This window comes from Neopsephotus bourkii, unplaced genomic scaffold (assembly GCF_033783945.1).
Source record: "Neopsephotus bourkii isolate Nb327-2 ecotype Australia unplaced genomic scaffold, CSIRO-AGI_Nbou_v1 NB_923, whole genome shotgun sequence".
In the NCBI taxonomy this organism is placed as follows: domain Eukaryota; kingdom Metazoa; phylum Chordata; class Aves; order Psittaciformes; family Psittacidae; genus Neopsephotus; species Neopsephotus bourkii.
The window spans coordinates 3,591,652-3,606,297 of NW_026901417.1; the positions used below are offsets into that span (position 1 = coordinate 3,591,652).

Sequence of the window (14,646 nt, forward strand, 5' to 3'; positions counted from 1 at the left end):
TTGCTTTCAGCCATCAGCCAGAAAGGCACAATAAATACTTGCTAAATTCCAGTGAATTGTAATACCCTTCTTTGTGTCTCCTTGAAAATATGATGAAGAACCTGGCAAAAGGCAAGCTTGTTCTCTGCAGGGTTCCACAGTCAGGTGAATCAAACACAAAACCGCTTTCTTCCCTTCAGAACATTATTTTAAGTCCAACCTGTAAAAGTATTTACATATCTTAAAAGGGAAGCGGGGAGAGGGGACAATTTACAGAACTATGGGCTGCTGGAGCCCTACTGCAGTAGAATAAGGTTTCAGTGAGAGAGCGATATAGTCACAAGGTCACGACATCTATATGTATTTTAAAACATAACAAGGGATTACTACATACGCCACTGACATCTGACAATGTGAACTGCAGGATGAGAATGAAAAAGTGAAAATACTTGTCACGTTCTTACACCAGCAGAATGTATGCGCCTATTGTCAGTATTCAGACTAGAATCTATTTTCTTTTAGTAGGATTAAGAAAAAATGATTGCATCCCAAATCCAACAGCACTGCAAAAGAGACACCGTATTTTAAACGATGGGGAAGGCGAAAGGGGGAAAACATCATCCTTGAAAACAGTTTCCTTGATACAAAATATGACATTTAAAAGAAAACAGCACTCAGAAAAGTCACTTTATGGAAGCTCTTAAAAGCACAGCATGATACCTGGGTCATCAGCACCATGTCTTCTGTAACCTGCAATCCCACTGAGAAGCATGCAACTTTAGCAAGCTCTTTGAACATACATGCATGAAACCTTTTTATGTATGCAGAAAGAATGAGAAAGAGCATTTGCAACAGAAAAAAAACCAACCCATCTTTCCTGTGAAAATACATTTACCACTGATGTGGGTCAATCTCCACAGAAATGAAGATAAAGGAAAAGGATGAAAAGGGGGGCATACGCACACACAGAGAAAGGATAAAAATATTCATGCAGCATTATTATGCACAAGTTATCATATCCAAGTCTTATTTTACTGCTTTATTCACAAACTTGTTCATTTTACCAGCACTACAGGGAAAATATAAAACACTCCTTCGCAGGTAGCAATTTTGATCAAAATGAGAGAAAGGTAAAGTGAAAGCTGTAAGTCATCACAGACCTGCTGGATACCTGAGCCAGTGATCTCGGAGCAAGGTACAAGAGCCAGTCATGCATATGGACGACCTCTCACAAATTAAATGCTAATCAGGAATGCATCTCAAAATATACCCAACATAGACTGTGAAGTAGATCTGTAATCTCCTTTTACTAAGGAAAGACTAACAAAAGCCCCCATTATCAATTTCATACTGTATGTATCTCACATTAACCACAAATCCCAGCAATAAAAGTGCAATTTTTCCATCTGAAGAATGCCAGCCATCTTTCAAACATCCTAATTTGTGTAATAGCTCTGCAATCCTTTTGACAGAGTCCTTAACAGAATGGAATCAGGAGGTCAAATGCTCAGAAGTCCTAAAAAGCATGCAGCTCTTTGGCTGCATGGGAATGGGAGGACGATCAGGTTTATCATGAACGAATCCACATTCCCTTTCAGCAACTTCCATCCTTACCTTCCAGAAGGTGTGGGTAGCACGGGGCTAAGCATCTGCTTCCGCTGCGGAAGTGCTCCGGGACTGACCCCAGCCCTCAGCAAGGACGCGCCGCGCCGAGCACCTGCCCCAGGCGGGCAGGACCCCGGTGGATCCGGGATGGGGCAAAGCTCGCCCGGCACCGGGAGCACTGGGCAACGAGCTGCCAGCGCCGCAGGCAGGGATCAGGCGCACAGCATCTCCCTTTACATAAGAGGAAATGACTCCTGTCATCTTATGCTTTCTGTTACAGCGTTCTATGTTTCATCAACAGCCAAAAGCTTCCTCATGCAGCAGCCAGGGATTGGGAGCGGATTCTTCTTTTTAGAATTAATAAATAAATAATAATGACATGTAAAGCTGTCAGAATTTTTAATTATTGCACCATACACCACCAAGAGCCTTTCCCCACCTTACCGCAGGATACATCATGCATGCTTAAAAGAAATTACATAAAATCCCCAGTTCCTTCAACTGCATTTTCTAATCCACTGCAACACAAAGGCAACATTGGGTTTTTTTTTTAATCTGTGTGCCCTCTACTTTCAAACATACATATTGGAAAACTATAAGCAGCTCTATAAATACACCCAGCTCAGGATTACATATTTCCTAACAAGAAATGTCTTTTCCTATCACAAGAGACCATTAGTTAAAGTTAGGGGGGGGAAAGAAGTCAAGCCGTACTGCTCCCATTTTAGTGTCTTATCTGCACTTCACTTCTGAAAGAAAAAGGCACATCTGACCCTTACCAGCAATGATAAAAGCAAAATTGCATCCACGTGTTTTCTTCCTCACTAAATAACAGATTTGATCAAAATCAAGCCCATATGCTTAAACAACAAGAAGATCATACAGAATTCTCAGCCTACAAAAGCTCAGTGAATGACTCCTGATGCAAAAGTGCCTTTTAGCAAAGCAGTTTTTGTTTGACCTTAAAGAATAATCTACAGAAGTCACAGCATTACCTTTCCAGAGATTCACAGGGCACGAATCAAAACCTAAGGCATCACTCAGACCCAGTCTCCACACCATTTTCTCATCAGCCTGCGCCTCCACGAGAAGCAAATTGTCAAATAAACAAGCTCAGAACGGAAAGGGGAAAGATTATTTTTATTATTATTATCATCATCATCATTATTATTCTCATGCTGTGGATGTCGCTACTTACTTGGCTAAGATATCATCACAAATCCGAACGGATTTCAATTACACAGCGGAGTAATCGCGGTTCGGCATCTGCGCGGGCTGGGCGAGCTGCGGTACATTACAGGAGTCCCTCTGCAGACTGTACCACCCGGCGGGCAGGTGGGGAGGGAGCCACAGGGCTCCGCCAGGCCACGGCGCGCCCCGCATCCCATCGCGTCTCATCCCATCGCGCGGGAGGGTGCCTACTGCCCGCACTGCGCGGCTGCCAGCGCGGGGAACCGAACGGCAGACATAGGCAGGGAAAGGAAATGTTTCTCTGCAAGGAAAATGGACTGAACCACCATGTTGTTGTTTGTGATTTTAATACTTCCCTTGGGATAATGACAAAAACGGAAGATGGCAAGCTACCAGGAATATGCCACTTACTCAGAAACGGGAGAAACCTTCAAGGACAAGGGCTGTCAAGTCTTATCGCCATCATTTCAGAAGGGGGGGTCAGGGGAGGGGGGAGGAAACGCTGTGTACGGAAGGGGCGAGGGGACGGAGGGAAGCAGCAAACCCACTGCGCGCAGCCCAGCACTCCCCCAGCTTTGTTCCCTACTGAGACCCCGGACAGCAACCACCCCACACGGCTCTCCTGCAATCCCTTCACAGCCTTCTTTGCTAAGAGGCAGCCCGATCTCCCTGTTTATACAAGAACAATGCTGATTCTATGGGAATACCAAAACCTGCTTGCAGGGCTGTGACGGGCTTGTGGTACCTGTGTCTCTCTCATGCCTTCCACAATCAAAAACCCACGCAGGAGAAGCACACAAAATATCCTCCTGTTTAATCTGATCTGGTCCTATTAGTACACGCTGTAATCCCATATGTGCTGCCAGAGGAGCTCTCTGTCCTTCCCTTTCCTTTTTAAACATACAAAATACAGCACTCTGCCTCATGATGACAGCCTAATGCTCTGAGGAATCTGTGTTTTATTTAGAGCTTCTCACCATCTAGTGTGTAATACATCTTTAAAGAAATCTACCTGTTATTTTGTTTTATTAGTCTATGCAGGATTCTGAAATGTGACTTTTTTGATGGAATGCCATGGGAAAGAAAAAAAAAAAAATCCAAGTACTAAAAATAAGACAGAGACATCAGTCCTTTAAAAAGCATCACATTTTCTGTGTGAGTTGGGTTTTTTTCACATTTAATCGGGGTCAGTACATGTACCATGTTTAGACTGCAACTTCAGATTCTGTACCTCTAACCGTGCAATCCCAACAGTGACTAGACACAGAAAAACATCAGTTTTTTCCTGAAGTAGGTATAAAGCAGTGCACATCAAAGTTGGAATCTTTCCTGTGGCAGCCCAGGACAGCAGTGGTTCGTGACTGCGCTCTGTCTCAGGCAGGGTGGGCAGTTGCACAGACCGTCCCTCCTGGAGCACTGATGGGAGTAGCTGTGCTGGTGCTCTGTCATCCTGCCTTACTTGCTGCTCAGAATATCAATTCAGCCAGTTAAACCAAAAGCACTGCACTGCACCAAAATGGAAGCGATTTAAAAAAAAAAAAAAAAAGAAAAGGAAAAAAAAAAAGGAAAAAAAAGAGAGTGAGTGAGTGCCAGGACCATCGATCTGGAGTTTCATCTGTGATAATCCATTCCTTTAATGAAATAAAATGCAAATCGGGACCAAGATTGATACAGATTTTTCTCACCTGAAACTGCCTTTATCATTAGAAAGCCACAGACAATTATACACGTGCCAGGACACTATATACAGTGACTCTGTGTTATATTAAGCAGAGAGGCATGTTCTCTTTTCTCAGCAAGTCTTTAGTAAAAGTGGAGCTGTAAGGAGTGTGGAGTGCAGGCTCCAAACTCAACTCCAGCACTGAACAAAACCAGGAATGGAACAAACTCCCACTACTAAGATGTGTTGTGCTTAGGTCCAAGACCCCTAAGTGTTGGTGACCTTTACTGCTCTATCAGAAAAGCAGGAAAATACTAAGATAATCTGCAATTATTTGGCTACTAATTTTAAATGTAATTAAAAAACCCAATAAAACACTGATTAACAAAGTACCAAAATACATTACAGAAGACTTTTTTAACCTGTCTTTCCTGGATTACGAGAGGAACAGTTTAAAGAAATTAAATGCTGTATAAAAACTGGTTCCATACATTTGACGATTGCCAGTTTGAGGACTGCTGCTCTCAAAAGATTGTGTGGCATACCACAGAAACTTCAGCCTTGGTAGGGAACCATAATGCCTACATTATACTTAATCAGGAGATACTCTAATTCTTATATTTGATTAGCAGAATAGGCAAGGGAGCAAGAGGAGAAAAATAATAACTAAAAAAATGTTCAAAAGGAAAAATAGTTTGAACATATTATCTCCCCAGCCCAACTGAACAATTTCTCACATGAATATTACCTATGCTCATTTATGGTAGGGCCTCAAATGTACCATGCCACGTAAGGTGATGAACATGCTATTAACCTTCTTACCAGGCTTATCAGTTTGGAGCCTGTCCACTCTGCTGCATGTATTTGACCACTAATGTTGGTTGTACTTCAAGCACTAGGCTGTTGTCCTGCTGCCACCTGGGCAGCGAGAGGCCTACCACCAGTGCTGAGCCCAGGAGATGCACTCGCTGAAGAGCTGAACTACTGTGTCATGGCAGCATCCACCCCACAGGGAGCTTGCACTGGGCTGGAATAAAGAAGCTATCAACGAAGACTTCCATTCTATTTGTACTTACTTAAAGCTACTGAGTACAAACTTTCCTGCTGCACACAAGCCCTCCTGCCAGTCAAGGCAGGAAGTCATCTGGTTTCTGCAGCAAGGAGGAGGTTCCAGCTTTGCAGTGCTTGGGACTTGCTTGCTACCCTCTGAGTTACAAATCCACTGAGCACAAGGAATACCTGCTGTACATAGCAGGCAGATACACTGGTATCCTACAATCGAAGCTAAAATGGCAATTCCACCCCCAGAAATGGGCTATATCTATCACACAACACCAATACTAATATTCTGACCTCAGAATGTTAAGGGCTGTGGAAGGTTTTTTTTTACCTTTTTAAACACAACTGTGAAAAAAGCAACACCAATTTGGTTGGTTTCCAGCATGTGCAACTCAAAATGGCTGCAGTGTCAGCTGGTGCTTTGTCTAGATATTCCATCATCAAACTTAATAGCAAAGCATTGCAGGACAACAGGACATCTGAACAGTACCTCTCCGGAAATGAAGATCTGTCAAGGCATCTTTATGCCTATTAAAGCACCCAGTGGCATATTATTTAGCTCTGACAGAAGAACAATTTAACACCTAAACTTGGGGACAAGGAGTGGAAATGAAGCAGAAAAATGGAAAGGCAAATAGAAAGATAGTTCTTGGGACTAGGTTTAAAAAACACAGCAATGCTTCTGGGATGAGAAAGGAATGAGACTTCGGCTGTTGAGCTTGAAATGCAACTTGAAAAATAGCCTAACCAGTAAAACTTCAACCAACAACTCAGGATACTCAGAGGCAAACAAGTCCACATCGTTTCTTTGGAGAAAAATTTCATTCCATATGTGCTGGGCTGACAGACTTCAGAAGCACATTTCAAGGTCTTTTTGAGATCATTAGTGACAGGAAATGCAGAAACATCATTTTAATTCCTCTCTCAGGATCCTGGGGACCAAGACCTCCTTTTCAGCGAGGCTGTCCTATCACAGGAACAGTGCTGGAAATCACCAGCTCATTTCTAATATTTTCCTAATGACAACCCAGATACTTAAACTAGAGCAGCAGACTGGCAGCCTTTCATATTTTTAAATCTCATTTGCTACATTTTAAAAACAAGAATTAAAGCTGTTTTCAGGCTCAGTGTTTCTCCAGTTTTGTAACATTCTGCAGTAATATTTCTGCAAAGAAACAGCTTGCATTTCCAAACTGCGCAAACATGTTGTTATCCTGGGAAGCAACATGACCTAATAAAAGAACTAGAGGAGAGGGACCTCAGAACACTCAAATTCAAGGACTTGCCCTGCTGTTTCTTGACTAGGAGATGTTAGTAGGTCACTTGATCCCACTGTGCTTCAATTTCCCTAACTATAAAATAAGTATATTCACTAGTTTAAATTACAGCAGTTATAAGTTGCCTGACTGGTTAACTCTTTCCTGCTTTTGAGGGAAAAGTTTGACAAACCTGAGTCTACTCAGTGAAGTACTGAGGTTAGGAGATAAACAGCATGCATGTAAAACTCATAAGCTCAGAGTTGCCTTGAACTGTTCTATTGCATCTACCACATCTATTTCACTGTACAAACCACTTCTTATTCTGACTGACAAATTATTGCAGCCCCTGTCAGCTTATGTCCTAGATCAGGATCACAGTTTCCTCTACATCTGAAAGGAAACCTACCAGCCAGCACTGCAGTTACCTCCCATCCTTCAGTCATTGCCACCTATGAATACACAGTTCTTTCTTCTCCCATTCCCTACCAGCCATGCTCCAAACAAGCAGATGTCTACAAGGTGGGGCTGGCATCGCTGCCCCTCTCCCTGCCACAGCAGTAGTGCTCAGAAAACAAACCCAGACTCTCAGGATTACCCAAGCAGGAAGAAAGGTCATCAGGTTCCTTCAAGAAGAACAAAACCTGAGGAAAGCAGAGCCAACTGGAAGCTGCATTAACAAGCCTGAGCTTCCCAATGAAGTTTAAGTAAACCTGCCTCCCTGCCATTGCCTCACCACAGCAATGAGAGAGAAGCCTTGTAACCGTCTGCTCCAAAGTGATCTGTATTTGCCAGGAAGCATCTGCAACATCTGACACAGCTGAACCTAAATCCACAGATGAAATCAGCTTCTTCATGATCTCAACAATCTAAGATGTTCCCAAGAACAGGAAACAAGTATTGTATGAGCATTCCACCTTCTTTTTAGTTTAAAGACAATCTTCCATAACACATGTATATGAGAGAAGCAAATTTTTGACACTAAAAACAAATCTTAACCAACAAACTGGCCTTTTTAAAGAATAATCAGCAAGTGCTGCATCTTTTAGGAACTGAAGAACAGGACAGTCAATATGTTTAGGAGCAACCCTTTCATTTAGTATGGATTTAAACCCCATAAATGTGCCAGTCTTTGAACAGGACTTGTGCCAACTGTCTTCCAGCATTAACCTGTTTACTTAACATGAACTACTGGTAATAGCAGGTGGACTCACAAATCATTTGTGGCTTTCCACCATGTAAGTTCCCTTCTCTGTGTTCTGGAAAGGACAGTTACACTTCCTCTTTGGTCTCCTATCACCACTTTTTTGGTCCTAATGGAGATTATGTGTCCTTGAGAAGCACTGGTAGAAATCTGACATTTAAATTCAAATTATAGGGTTTTACAATTAAAAAGGATCACATTATATTGCATCAGACTATAGATTTCAAACAACCTAACTTTCAGGGATGGTTGGAAACAGGGTTGAAACTTTGTATACAGAGATGGGTTACATAGACCCATCTCACTACCCCACCAAAACCATTCTCCCAGAAAAAAACCTGAGATGTTTAGAGGAAGAATTTTGATTCAGTACCTTCTCCTGATATCACTGATGCAAAACACTACAGTTTCAGAGAGGTTGTTTTTCCTTCTTACTGACTAACTCTCTGTACAGAAAACCACTTATCTTCAACTGGAAAAATATAAGCAAAGCCAGGATGCATTAGAAGGAGCATCCTTCACTATAAAAGTGCACATGACTACAATATGGATATGAATCTCCAAGTACCACCTTTACATAGCTAGGTCACAGCATGACCTTAGACAGCACCTTAGAAAAGAACCATTAGTCTATTTAAATTGATCAACTGTTATAGTCATATTTCAGACAGATTAGACAGCAATAAACAATAGCAGATATTTAAATTGATCAACTGTTATAGTCATATTTCAGACAGATTAGACAGTAATAAACAATAGCAGACAATTCAAATACAAATATGGCCTGTTAACAATACTAATAAGAAAATGTATCCCCCTTTTAATACATTATTAAAGCTTTCATTTTTCAATATATTAATTTTCATAATACCTTGATATTCTTACTGTAAATCTCATGAGACTGACATGGTAGGTACTGGTGTAGCCTTTTTTAAGATTATATCAAATAGCTAAGAATTGAAGCCTGTACTAGCATTATTTAATATATTGCCCTAGTAAAAGCAAATGATTAACATCATAAAGGGAAATAACAGTGGGACAAGGTCCAATCACTCTCAACATTTAAAAAAGGGAAAATGAACTTTTAACAAACTATTTAATAAGGACTTCTGATAGCTCAGCAAGTAGTACAAGTAGGATACATATTTCCTAGAAAATAATCACCTTGAGGGAATTACTTCTATTTGTTGAGGGCTTGGGGGTTTTTTTTCCAATATAATAAGATAAAAGTCTATGTATAAGCTTATAGCATAAAGCAATCTGACCTGTTAAGCTTTGTTAAGCCATAGGTATATGTGACCTGTTCCACGAATGCCAGTAATCAGTCTGCACAGTGAAGTGCACATGCAGATAGCCCCATCCAGGGACCACAGAGCCACCCTTCAGGGGGCTGTCCTCACATCCCAACCCAACCACTGCCTCCTTGCTGCAGGGGCACAAAGCCCAATTAAAAGACATGCAGATCTTGACGTTCCTCCCAGGGCAAGAAGGAACTGGAGACTGCCCATCACATAAAGCACTATTAACTTCAGAAGTCACCCCCCATTCTAGAACATGCTTCTGCTGTTGGGTTGGCTGACATCACTGGGGCTTCCTGAACAGCACAGGCAGTGCTGAATGGGGCTGGCAGCCACCACCTCCCTGCCTCAGGGACACACAGACCAGCTCCCCTGCTTGGAAGGGATTCACTGGCACTGGCTGAAATGTGTTGGTACACGCCAAAATGTTTTATACCTGTCCTGCCCTTCCCTTTCATGAAGGGATTTGACAGACTGGATGCACGTCAGCCAAAACAAACTGAACTATTAACCTCAACACACTGGTCCTTTCATTTCCACTGGAACATCTGGGAATACCTCTCACAAAAGCCATTCCAAGAGTTTAAACAACTGTAGAGTCAAATCTAATCTGAAGTTATCGTGATGGCTGTTTGTGGCATTTATATATAAAAATACTAATAAAAATACTATGAGAACTCTGAATTTGTGTTCACAATTACATATAGATTTGAAATAAGTGCTCAAATTCTTTAGCAAACAGATTTCTTTTCTGAGCTTTACCTATCAAAGTTTAAAGAATTACTGGTGTAGGCACTGGAATAATGAATATTTACATAAAAATGTAACTTATAATTGGCACAAAAATATTTATTCACATTAGTATTAAACTAAATATTAGACCCAAATCCTACTGCAACAAACATACACAGTATATGAAATAAAAAGACACTTTTAAATAAAGATCAGCTAGGCATTGTGCTGGGATTCTGGACTGAACTATGTCATCGTGATCTATGAGCCATTTCTTAATCCCAGATTCACGACTATGAAACAATGACAATTCTGCCAGTATTTCTAAAAGCAACTGAGCTTAAGGGCTTGCCAAACTAGCAATGTTGTTCTAGAACAAAAGAGACAATCTGGTGCAGGAAAAATCTACCTGTGAAGGAAAATGTTATTGGAGGGGGAAAAAAACACCCACAATATCTAGTCTAGAAAAAACCCACATCCAAACGCAATTCTTTTGTGTGTACCCCTAGTATTTCCATAACTGAAATAATTCTTCAAATCATGCATTATTAAATTACTCTTTCTCCAGCAAAATTCCTGTGCTGCAGATAACTACATTCCTCACCAGCAAGAAAGTTCTATTCCTTCAGAAAGAGTTAAAAAAAGAAAAATCCTTGTGTTTGATCACAAAAGCATGTAGGATCAAACAATGCATGGCAGCATCTCCTTTGCCCCACAAGGATGTAGTAACCAGGCAATATAAGATCAAAAGACCAAGAAAGAGCCCAACATGCTTTTATTACTTGTGGTGAGTCATGGTGGATCACAGGCAGGTTTAACCTACCAGTGACCACAGACTGTGAAGTTTGGATGAATTCTTTACTAGATTTTTAGCTACCTTTTCTTAGAGGCATAATTGTCACTCTTTTCATCACTCCGAAAAGCCAACAGTACTCACAAACTAAGAATATGTTTCCAATAAAGGAGAGAAGGGACACCTAGTTTTAAACCCAAAGAACAGGAGACAGCATTTTGCAGGGGGAATAAATTATAGTGATTCCTTGTGGGTTACTTGTTGTGTTGTCAGCTCACATCACAAATGTGGGCAAACTCCCCTTCCCAGAGTTAAAGGGACCCCAGGGAAGTGTTCCAGGACCAGTAGCAAATTCACTAGAACTCAAGGTCTTTAACCAGAACTTGCCCATATGTATGACTACCACCACCATGACCTTTTTCCAGAGCTACTTCATGGTCATGATCTCTTAGCAAGGCTTTTGTACCAACTAGATCTGTTGGATGTCTTAATGTCCAGTGATAAAACTGCAGATCATAGTGATAAAATCCCAACAGCCTCTGCCTAACTGAGGCTGGCACAGACTACCACACTACTTGTGCCATGGCATATGCCCTTACCCGATCAAATGTGAACATCCTAACATAAAATCTCCATAAACATATAAAGAATGGGTGAAGATTAAATAATAATAATATTTTTAAAAATGACTAGCAAATAAATACAAAAGCCTCACTGGAAGGTTAAGAAAATAAATGGGCAAAGTTTATTTAAATCACTCCAAAAAAGGGAACAAGAGGGAAAATATCTGAAGCGCTTGTAAACCAGTGTTCTCTTTAACATGTTACAAGATGGTTTGTGCACAGGCTGTTCTGGTCTGATAATTTAAGACCATTAAGCACTCATCTACCATTCCAGCTTCGCAGTTTTGAAAGTGTCCATCACCATCAGGTAAGTAGCTGCTACTCAAATTCTACTTGAAATAGTATTAATTCTTAGAAATTATTTGGAAGGATTCCTTACCAATTTCTGCCTACAAATAGTCTGGGTTTTTTTACACAGCATTGTCCTACAAAGATGAACTACATAACTTTGTTAGATATCTTGTTTTGCTGTCTGAGTCAGACATTCCGGTCTCTAAAAATACACAGCTTATATATTCAAATGTTCAAGGAAAAGAAGATAAGCAATGCATTACTTGTGTGTATGTATAAAATTGTGTACAGTGAAACTAAACAATTACATTCAAGGTTAGTATTAAGACCTATATTTCCTGAACACTGATGCCACTGTTCAAAGATGTGAGTTGACCTTGAGGATAAAAATAAATTTTGCAGTCCTGCATCGTGTCCTCAACTTAGTTCACTGAAGGCATCTCAATGTTCTGTGTTTGCATACCATAAAACAGTTAAACACAGACATTCCATAATAATTATATTTAATACCCCTAACTTCGATTTGTGGAGAGGAAAATTAGGTTTCCAGAGAGCTGCTGTAGCTTCCAAACATCATCTTATTCACAAGCAACCGAGCTGCTTACAGCATTATATTTAGATAAAGTAGTGATGAGAACCCTCAGCATATTATTTGTTAAATTAAATCCCACTGATGGTTTTTTTCCTTCTTGCCGTTTCATTAATTCTGTCTCAGAAACAACAATAATAAAATATATGAAGAAGCATAATTCAGAATTCCATGTTTTCCACTTCCGAAATAATGGAATTTTTGGAATATCTGTGACTGGGGTGAGAAGACTCAAAGCTTCTGACAACCACGAGATGATAAATACTAGCACTGGCTTTCAAGTCATTAATTCTCTAAAGAAACACCAAAATGCTGAGCTCAAGTATCCTTTGAAAGAAGCAATGATTTCTCAAAGAAACATTTTACATAAGCTGTTGGCCTTTGATTTTCCCTGGTTTATGAAAATCCTGGGGTGCCCTTCAGCCAGGGATCACACACCACACTCGGCGCAGCCCACGGTGCCCCTGAAGTGTTCGCTCTCTTTTGCTGTTGTGTTTTATCTGACTCCACCCAACCTGCCTTCAGGAGCTCAAAATTGGTTTAGAGCTGCCCAAGAGGTCACTCTCCAGCAACCTGATCCATCTTCCATTCAGCGCACTCAGCAGAGCAAGTAACAGCGCCTTCAGCTCCCAAAAGCAATTTCATGTGTTGTGAAGAGCCAGCGCATTCCCAGGCTTAACTGGGAAAAATGCACAGCAACTTCACACAATACTGTACAAGACCACAGTTAAACCTATTCAACTAATGCACGTACAGGATTCTTAGTTGTGCAAAGGATTCTGCCCTAGGAGAAAATGGGATCCCCTGGTTGCCAGAAAGACCATCTTCTAGCTAAATGAGTGTATATGTGAAAGGCCAGAATACCCATCTCACCCCAGATTTGTAGCCACATTCTCAGTAACATCATCTGGAGTCTTGCCACTGATGCTAACAGAAAACAGAACACTCCATTATAGTCCAGAACAGTTTTCAGAGCAAACATACAGGTATGAGAATGAACATTGTCATTAAGGACATTCAAAAAACCCCAACATTTCCTGTATCTCTGTGCTAAAATCATTGGGAAAGCATCTTTGTGATGCCTCTTCTTCCTCCCCACAAGACTGCAAAAACATTCTGACACTTCCGAAAACAGAACTTCATTTTACATCACTTACTTTCTCACAGTTTTAAGCTAAAAATAAATTGCATATACTTACACAGAAATAAACACGAACGCTATCACATCATTAAGAATCCGAGTAAGTTCATTTCCTTTAGTGCACATTATTTCCATGGGCGTGAAAGGAGGTATTTCTAAACCAACTGATGAAAGAAACTCAATGCACTGGGGAAGGTAGAGTACCTGCTTGCATTAACACTTGTGGAATCCTTTCAGCAAATACAATTTCTAGTTACAGAACTAACTGATGTAACTAGAGACCAGCCTTAAACTGCATGGATAATGAAATTATTCATATTTTATAGCAATACATTCTAACAGGTTAAAATCAATTACATTGCTAAACCCAAACCAAACAAAAAAAAAATCTCACCACAGTACAAACACACAAACCCGCAGTCATCTCCATTCCATCAATAACATCAACATTTACCTTTCATTCCCAAAGAGCCAGATACTAAGGCACCAAAAATGTTACTTTTTCTAGTGTTTACACACCAAGTGCTGATGATTCTGTTCCCACATTGCAGCTGTGTGTCTATTTACTTGGTACTGAGAAAGACCCATGAAAGGGTGACCCTGATTTAAGGAAGACAATATTGGCAACCACTTGAAATACTTTAAGGTGCATCAAATACCTTTCAAGGTATTTAAGGAATCCAGTGGGAAAACATTAATCATACAAATCACAGATATAACAGCAACAGGCTAAAAATCTACACCAGGATATTGAATTTACATAAGTTTTGGATCCTATGTTTTCTTGAAGGTAAAAATAATAATAATCACTATGAACAAAGGACAGAGCTCCTGAAATCACAGTTTGCTAAGAGCAAAATTACCACATTGGGAAAAAAAAAAATGAGAAAATCTCATTCCTTTTCTCCTGTTTCATAAGCAAACTTAAACACATGATTTTTTGGGGCAAAATGAAAAGAGAAAGTGATTGCAATGGAGCTGCATCAGTAGAATGCGCTGTGTGTTTGCAGAATCAGCAACAGGAGGGTCAGTCAGTGATTTATATCTCAATGAAAGAAACACTTACCTAGTACAAGGAAATGGAGGCTAGGCACTTCAGTTTTTCTGTCTCTAACAGGACCAATCTAGGTAATTACATTACAACACACCTAGTGACTTGCATAGTACCTGTCTGCTCAGCATTCAGCAAGAGGAACTAAACTATTTGCCACTGGACACACAAAAA

The 14,646-nt window shown here is 40.5% G+C and overlaps 1 protein-coding gene across 10 annotated transcripts in view; it reads right to left on the reverse strand.

The window, feature by feature from the left end:
- Nucleotides 1–14,646, reverse strand: part of ATP2B2 (ATPase plasma membrane Ca2+ transporting 2) — a 308,443-nt gene that overhangs the window by 239,943 nt on the left and 53,854 nt on the right. For 2 of the 10 annotated variants that reach the window (XM_061357902.1, XM_061357897.1), the window contains exon 1: nucleotides 2,783–3,102. The exons of 1 other annotated variant lie outside the window; for it this stretch is intronic. The gene's annotated coding sequence lies outside the window, so the exon portion shown is untranslated. Of the gene's footprint in view, nucleotides 1–1,593; nucleotides 1,820–2,782; nucleotides 3,104–14,646 lie in introns of those variants that run through there. 7 more of the 10 variants (XM_061357894.1, XM_061357887.1, XM_061357900.1 and 4 more) reach the window with 5 other exon arrangements.